Below are 8,648 nucleotides of genomic sequence, written 5' to 3'. Positions count from 1 at the left end.
TGATGTTGCCCATGGGACCTCATTCAAGGTAAAGAGCGAATGCATTACATATACACAGGTTGCTCTGCTATAATTGCTCTGACCTTCCTATAAAAATATACACTTAAATGCATTCAAATATAAAAAATCTGTAGCAATTAAAGCATATGTTGAACTTAAACACATGCTATAGGTGATCCCTGCTAAGACCTTTTTTATGCCATTTTCTATGATTTAATGATTTATAACACTGGTTATGCTAGTAGCTAAAATAGGTGAGTGATTAAGTTAATGTTTACTGGAGGGAATCTAGAAACTAAGTATATAGTAATAATAACAATTACTAAAAATTAAAATTAAATCTGAAATTTAAAAAAATAAAAGCTAATTCAAAATATTAATAAATATTGTAGGTACATAAATAATACCAAACATCACAGTTTTCAACTGCTTTATAGAGTATACTGCATGTTTATTCATGTATATTTAGCGTTAATGTAATTAACTACTTTTTTCTTAGTTTTGCAGTGTAGCTAAAAAAGAAGAAAAGCATAATTATGGTTTAACTACTTTAGATCATGTATAGATGTTAGCTTGACAAGCTACTGTTTCAAAGTGCTTTACTGGTTATATTAAAAATAATTAATAATTAAGTTTGTAATATGTACTTTTCTAGATCATGTTTCCACAGCTCAGTCTCATATTAAAATCAAATAAAAATGTTCAGCTGTTAAACACTTTCCTCTGTGTTTTCCTGAATAATCTTGAAAACGGATTCCTCACAACTGCACTGGAAACACCACACCCTCTCTCATTCTCTCTCTTTGTGAAATTTGCGAGCTTCTTTTATCACTGTTTGCTTTATGATCTTGAATATAATTGATTGCTCCCTGTGAGTCTGCCCAAAATTCACTCGGAGGACATAAACAGCTAATAAAGTAAAACATGTGCTTGCCTCTCCTCCTGCTAAAACCACACCAAACACTGCCATGTCATGTGACTCGATGGACACCAGCCAGGGAACGACACAAACACGCACACGTGCGCATGCCTGCAACACACAAACACTGCAGATGTGTGCAAATAAAAACACTTGTGAGGACCAAATGTTCTTTCTCAACCTCCTGATTCTCAAGCTTTTTCCAGCCATCTCTCTTCCTTAAGCGCACACACACACACACACAGTGCCAGGAGGACCATGCTGTTTTCATTAGTACCCTGTGTGTTTTATTGCCCAAAGCGCTCTGCTGTGGTCAGGAACCTGATCCAAGCCCCAAACAGAAACCATAGCAACCCATTTTTGTGGGAATTCTTTTTGCATGCCCCCTGTACACGCACACACACACACACACACACACACACTACTACTACACCGCACGAGGACTCACTCATTGAAGTGACTTCATATATTTTCTCTGACCTTAAAAACGTATTGTCGGGCAAACGGCCACAATGACAAACTAGTTTTTGGGTGCCTGAGTACCCACAAACTCACTCTTACATCATCCTGCATTTTCATATGAAAAACCAATTGCACTGATTAGAACCTGACCCTGGAAATACATGATTTGTCCCTCATTACTTGAGTTCAGTGATACTGTTGCTATGAATGGTCTAATGCAAGTGTTTCAGACTCAAAATCAGAACTCAGAATTCACATCTGCTTGAAAATAACCAATAGAATGTTTCTTTAGTTGCTATTATTATTTTAATAATACTAAAATAACAATGGCAATTGCAGAAGCAGACATAAATGCTTGGTTGATACACTTTAAGCACACTGTCTTGTTGTACATACTTAAAAGTGTAAATTAAGAAATATTATTTAAAATGTTCACTCACATGAGACAAGGACTATAGACATCAGTTTTCTAGAAAAAATGTGCTTTACTTTTGTTTGCCACCATGTTGACGTCACATGACCAGCTGTGTAACTAACTTATTTTCTTTAAAATGAGAACTCTAGAACTTTATGTTAATGTAGTTGCGTGGACTATGTTTTGGGCCTAAAACTTTCCACATTTAAAACGTGGTGTGGTTGTATTGTCTGTTTGGCTGTGATTTATATGTTTGCCTTTTTATATCAGATTATGTACTGCTGCGCTTGCCAGTTTATTAATTCACTTCACTTATTGTATTGAATCAACCCTAAATTGCCTCCAATCACTCTTTGTGCAGAACCAGTGGTGTTTTTCATTAAATATCCGCCAGATTTTCTCTGTTCAGAAAATCTAGCTGTGATGTATAATGAGGGGCGCATAATGAAGATCCTCTCCAGGCACTCTCATCTCTCTCTGGAGCAGGACGCTAATGTTCCCGTTTGAAGTCTGTATTTAATGGCAGGGGTCTCTTTGTCATGATTATAGATGTGTGCCATTTGCGTTCAGCCTGAGAAATGGGTTGTGGTGGTGTGTGACGTATATGTGTGTGTGTGCGGTCTGGGTAAGAAAGATTTTTTTAATTTGTCATGACTACTTTCATTACTCAGGTTATGTGCAATGGGTGGCTGATTTATTTTGGAAAAGTAATAAGCTTGAGACAGTAACAGCCAAAGAGCCTTAGTGTGTGTGTGTGTGTGTGTGTGTGTGTGTGTGTGTGTGTGTGTGTGTGTGTGTGTGTGTGTGTGTGTGTGTGTGTGTGTGTGTGTGTGTGTGTGTGTGTGTGTGTGTGTGTGTGTGTGTGTGTGTGTGTGTGTGTCAACACAGACACAGTTTTTATTTTGATTTATAGTTTCTCTACAGCTCCACAGCTCTCTCCTGTACCTGGAAAAGTAAAACATCTCACATGATCAACCATATTATTCACAGTGATCAATCTCTCTCACTGTAGGTCTGATCATTTTCATGTTTTTGCATGAAACTTTGCGTGGAATTTTCCAGAACACTTCAATTATGGGTGAAGCTCTAGCCAAAAATGTGACAATTCTGTGATTATTTACTCGCACTCGTGTCGTCCCAAACCTGCATGAATGACTTCTGTGGAAAACAGAAATATTGAAGAATGTACTGGCCTATTTGTTCCATTCAATAAGTTAATGGGGATCCAAGACAAAAAGCTGCAAAATGATATGAGAATACTATGACAGATAATAGTCCAGATATGGTGTATGTGTATCCAGAAGGTCACACGGCACATGAAAGAGTGAAATAACATGAGAGGGAGAGTAATGAGACATGTGGGGTGTTGTAAAGGTATAGTAATGGAAGAAAAGGAGGGGGGTTGAGGGTTTGCTGTAAAGAGCTCTTTGTTTTGAAGATCTGGAGACACCTGGCAAAGGCTGAGGGATAAAAAAATAAAAAAAAATAAAAAAATCAAATTCATGGGTTTTAATTCATCTACAGGTTGCACAGAACACATACCTGCACCATAACTTGAATAGGATTATATATATTTTTTTTTAATGGAATTTATTCCTGTGATGGTCAAACTGAATTTTCAGCAGCCATTAAAGAATCCTGAAAAAAAGGATTTCTTTCAATTAAATCTTACTGACCCCAAACTTTTGAATGATGGTATATAGTCTAGATTAGATATTTCCCATTTGGAGTCATTTTTCCATCCATGTTTTCCATTTCATGATATTTTTGCCATAAGCCCTAGTTAAAGCTTAACCCTGCCACACATAACACAGGTCATGTCACATTTAAAGGCTCTGTCACTTAAGTCCGTGTGAACCGGAAGTTGCGACCATCTTTAGTATTCTGACGTGTTTTCCGAGTAAAACAGAATACTGAATGAGAAAAAATAAAGGGCGTGGCTTGTTTTTTCCCGCTGGGAATTTATTGGATTTGGAAAAGCAGGCATTCACAGAAGATTGACAGTGTGTGGATGTTCTACCCAAGCCGTCAAACTGACGTCATCAGAAAAGGAAGGACATTCCAGAGGGGAAGTACATTTGCAGATTTTGATTAAAGAATACAAAGAGAAAAAAAATTATTTGTGGATTAACTTGCATGGTTGAATTTTTTACCACAATACTAGTAATGTGCTCTAACAAAGTAAACAGGGTCAATTTTGATTTCATGCCGACTTTAACTCACAAGTACGGTATCATTTTATTTCTTCAATATTCACGACTCAAACTGACTACTTATATGGTGCTTTTGTGCTCCTTTTAGAGCTAGACAGCCACTGGTCACCATATGCTTTCAGTGAATGGGAAAGAGCAGTAAGAACATTCTTCACAGTTTCTCCTTATATGATCTACTGAAAAAAGAAAGTTCATACATTTATGTTTGTAACGACATGACAGAATTTTCATTTTTGGGTGAACTGTTTGTTTAATATCAAATTGGTCGACAAAAGTAGTTACAAAACGCCTATTAATACTACATAAACATCACATTTTTAGTGTCCTCTCTTGTTTTCATTCCATGACGCCCATCAGATAGATTTGAAACCGTGAACCATCAAAAACTAACCTAATGTGCAAACCTCTCAGCATCATGACCAGCATTACTGTAGGACAGAGCTCAACTGCAGATGTATAGAGCTATAAACTGCAGAAAACCCAAATGCACCAAAGCTTCCCCAGAAAGAAAAGGCTATAAAAACCACAAAAGCCGAATGAAAAAACCATATGGCAAATGAAATGAAATTCCTCTTGACAAGCAGATGGAGTGATTTGTTACAGAAATTTTGGTGGTATTGAAATTCATAAGCATAAAGAAATATGACGTGGGAGAGAACATATACATCGCAAATCGATCATCACAATTTACCCAAATAACAGCCACTCTGTCCCAGTAATTCTTCAAACCCAAACCATGGCCTGTTATTTCTACCCAGGTCAAACTCATAAGAGCCGCAAGTGATTCACCAGATAGGAACGAAAGAAAATGATCAAGGCCACCAAACATAATCACATTAGCACAAAGATGACAGCCTGAGGCCTTTTTCACTGGACTGATCTGGAAACTACCAAACTTGAGGTCATGGATGGATTTTGAAGGTCCCATGGGGCATTGTTTGAGTAGGCTATGTGAATATGACAAATAAAATGAATGATTTTTAATTATTAATATTGTTATGAATGTAGTTATGGCTAATATCTCACTCTACTGAATCTACTGACCATTCTTGCTATGCGTTAGCATTGCCATGATGATCAGTGTAATTTAGTTTTTCTGTTGACTGTGCACTAAAACAACAATCACCTTTTCGAGCGCTTGATACTGTACATCATTTCCCCACAATTGTGATTACTGGTTAAAAGCATCTTTCGTGGTATAAATTACTGGCCATTTGGCTGGTAATGTTGTTAGGAAGTGCAACATAATGCATGGTTTAAATTGCAAGAGCGATATCTGACCCTCACTGTTTTTACAGAAGTGACGTGAGCGAATCAAATCAAAGACATATAAGTGCTCTGCTAAAGTGACTGTCTAATAACAGTGCAAGCATTCGTGTTTCTCCTCCTCTGATCTTTCTGAACCTGAAGATTTTGTCTGCTCCCAAAGTAGTTTTAGATACTAGTGTATATATACCTCAGAAGCAGTGTTATTTTAATATTATTTATATACTAGTAGAGCATTTATAGATATTTAGCTTTTAATTTTAGTTTAAGTTTTAGCAATCCTATTGTGCACTTTTGTCATTTTTATTACAAGGGGTATTTTTTTTCTATCTCTCCAAACCTGCATATGGCTACACAAGTGGACTATTACTCACATTAAACCTCTAAATCAAGTGCATAAGGGCCTTAGAAGGGTCAAAAAACAAATCTTTTAAAAATCTATAGCTTATAAGACACTTCCATGTCATTAATGTAGTTTTCATGTAGTAAAAAAAAAAAAAAAATGTTCAAGGACAGTTTCAGTTTGATCACTCTAAACAGTTGTGGTGTAACCAAAGTAAAAAGTAACACCTTTGCGAGTGTACACATCTTAAGCATTATTTTGGTAGCACTTTATTTTACAGTCCTATTCACATTTGTATTTATTATAGCTATTACAATAACTGGGTAATAACTAGGTTCAGCATGTAACCTGCATGCAATTACAGCTGTAATTAATTTCTGTAATTACATGCAGGTACTTTAAAAAATATAAGGACAATGTAAAAGCATGTATGTACGCAATGAGTGCATTGTTAAATGATTAATTTAGTAGTTAAAGACACCTAATACAAAATGGGACCAAAAATTAAATAGGTAAAAAATGTTTTCCCAAATGTTATGATGTATTAATTAATTAATATCATTGTGTTTTTTAGGAGTTGCACCACGTGACATTTTACAACCTGAACTAACCTTGCCATGTCATAAAAAGGTCAAATTATCTGATATTTTAGTAGACTTATTGACTTTGACACACAGTCATCTGCAGGAGTCCTTTCAACTGTATCATGACAAAATGATATAATATATATATATATATATATATATATATATTATCTATAGTAGAATAATCAAATCCTGCTTCCCTGTTCTTTGTTCGTCAACTCCGGGGCAGATAAACAGTAGGTGGGAAGCGTGGAGAGGTCTTTAGGGAGCGGGCTCTCTGTTGTTGACTGATATGTGATACCAGCTGACATCTGGCACCCTGTCAGCTTGGCGTCCCCACAGCACTGAAACACACGCACACTTTAAGAGCGTTACTACTCCCAGCTCACCTCTATGCTCTCTCATAAGTACAGGTCCCACCAGGCCCAGTCTATGGCCTACTGGCACCACTGACACACACACACACACACACACACACACACACACACAGCCTCGTCCCTCACGCACTACTGGCTAGACAGTGGTTATTCTGGGAGAGTGGAGCATGTAGTACCCCCTTAGGAGTTACACTATGGAGACCGTCGGTCTGACTCTCTTCTATGTGCATGTGTGTGTGTGTGTGCGTATAGTTCAGTGACGGGGAAGAGGTAACGTCTGTCACTTGCCATTGTGGTCTGGTATGCGAGAAATGAGTTTGATCGGTAGAAGTGCATTCTCAACTCTTCTTCATATTTGATATGCACGTATGAAGTGTGTGAGCATGTGACTGTGAGAATCCCCTCTTTAACCCCTCACAGCCCCCATTTCTCATGTGTCACTTTAACGCCGGGGCTGCTTATTCTCGAAGGTCTCCTATTTCACAAATCAAACACGAGACAGCATATTTCAGTATCACATGAACACACACTAAATGCTATTTAAAGGAATATTACAGGTTCAAGTTAATCTCAATCAATAGCACAAAAACTATTTTTGACTATTATGCCCTTTTTCAAAGTCTTGGTTTTGTTTTCGAGGTCAAATAGGTTTTCATGCTTCAATGTTGTAAAAACCTGCCACAAAATAGTTTGATTTTACAGAAAAAATGGCCCCATTTACTTCCATTGTAAGAATAATTTTTAAACTATTTGTATTTATTTATTTATTATTATTATTATTGAAAAGGATGAGTCCAAATTATTATAATTTTTTTATCAATGTACCATACCACAAATGCTGACAACTGAGTTTATCTTGTATTGAACCTGGTCACACACCTTTTTACAGGTAACATTACAATATTATTTACAAAGATATATCCATATTCAGAAGCAAGTTCAAGCAACCCTAATGCTGCGGTCACATTAGATATGCCACGGCTGGAAAAACAGTGACATGAGGATTCAAGTGCAAAAAGGAATATTTATTAAGTAAATAAAAAGCAATACCAAAACTACAAACAAAACCTCCCCGTGAGGGGGGGGGGGGGGGGGGGAACGAGACAGGCGTTAGACAGGAACTTGAAACACAAGGAAACATACACAACAAACCAGCACAGGACTGCAAACACAGGGAGACTAAATAGGGAAGCAAACAAAAGAGGGTAACAAGAAAAGCAGGTGGGGCAAATTAATCAATAATCAGGTAACAAGATGGGAGGGGCTAGACAATAGACAGGAGAGCACATGGCACAAGGAAATACATGACAAGCCATGTGCTCACAACAAACCAGACTATACACAAACACATGACAAACCGGGAGTGTCAGAGCTCTGTCACCAAACCAAGATACAAACCAGACAGAAGTGACAGAACCCTGACAAGATATCAAAATCCGATATTACTTGCAAACCACATAGCTTTCAAATGTGTGTTGAATTCAGCCAAAAAGTTTAATCTGTGACATTTAGATGCGCTCTGTTGGTCAAATGTATTTTCATTACGTAAATGTACGGGTCAAAGTTTACCACATATACACAACGAAAAATAAAACATCTTCACATGAGTATTTCCGGTCTCCCACATTCACCTGCATATTAATAGAAGTAAATGGAGCGTGAAGTCTAGTGTGACCGCAGCTTAATAGATCTCTTAAAACTTACATAGAGCATCCCATAGTGGATCACTCTGTCCTTCAATCATAGCTTATCCAGGAAGATTGACTTAATAATAATGTGTTACCTAAATTTGTCATTTATCCAAACACTTTCATGCAAAGTGACTTATACTCTTAATAAACAGCCGTTGGACTAACCTGGTATTAAAAGTCCTGCTCAGTATCACAAAGAACCACCCATTGTGATGTTCGAATTAACACTTTACTTACTAGCCTTGTTGCAACATACCCATTCAGTCCATTCAGTTAAGAAAACTTTTAATTGCAACCAACTGCAGATCCTTAAAACCAAACTACCGTGATTCTTTTTACATAAGGGCCAAATAATGATATTTCACAGCAAATACGGCC

This window comes from Abramis brama, assembly GCF_963993115.1.
Source record: "Abramis brama genome assembly, chromosome: 18".
NCBI lineage: Eukaryota > Metazoa > Chordata > Actinopteri > Cypriniformes > Leuciscidae > Abramis > Abramis brama.
The sequence above is the reverse complement of the archived record's forward strand: the minus strand, read 5'-3'. Positions refer to the sequence as shown.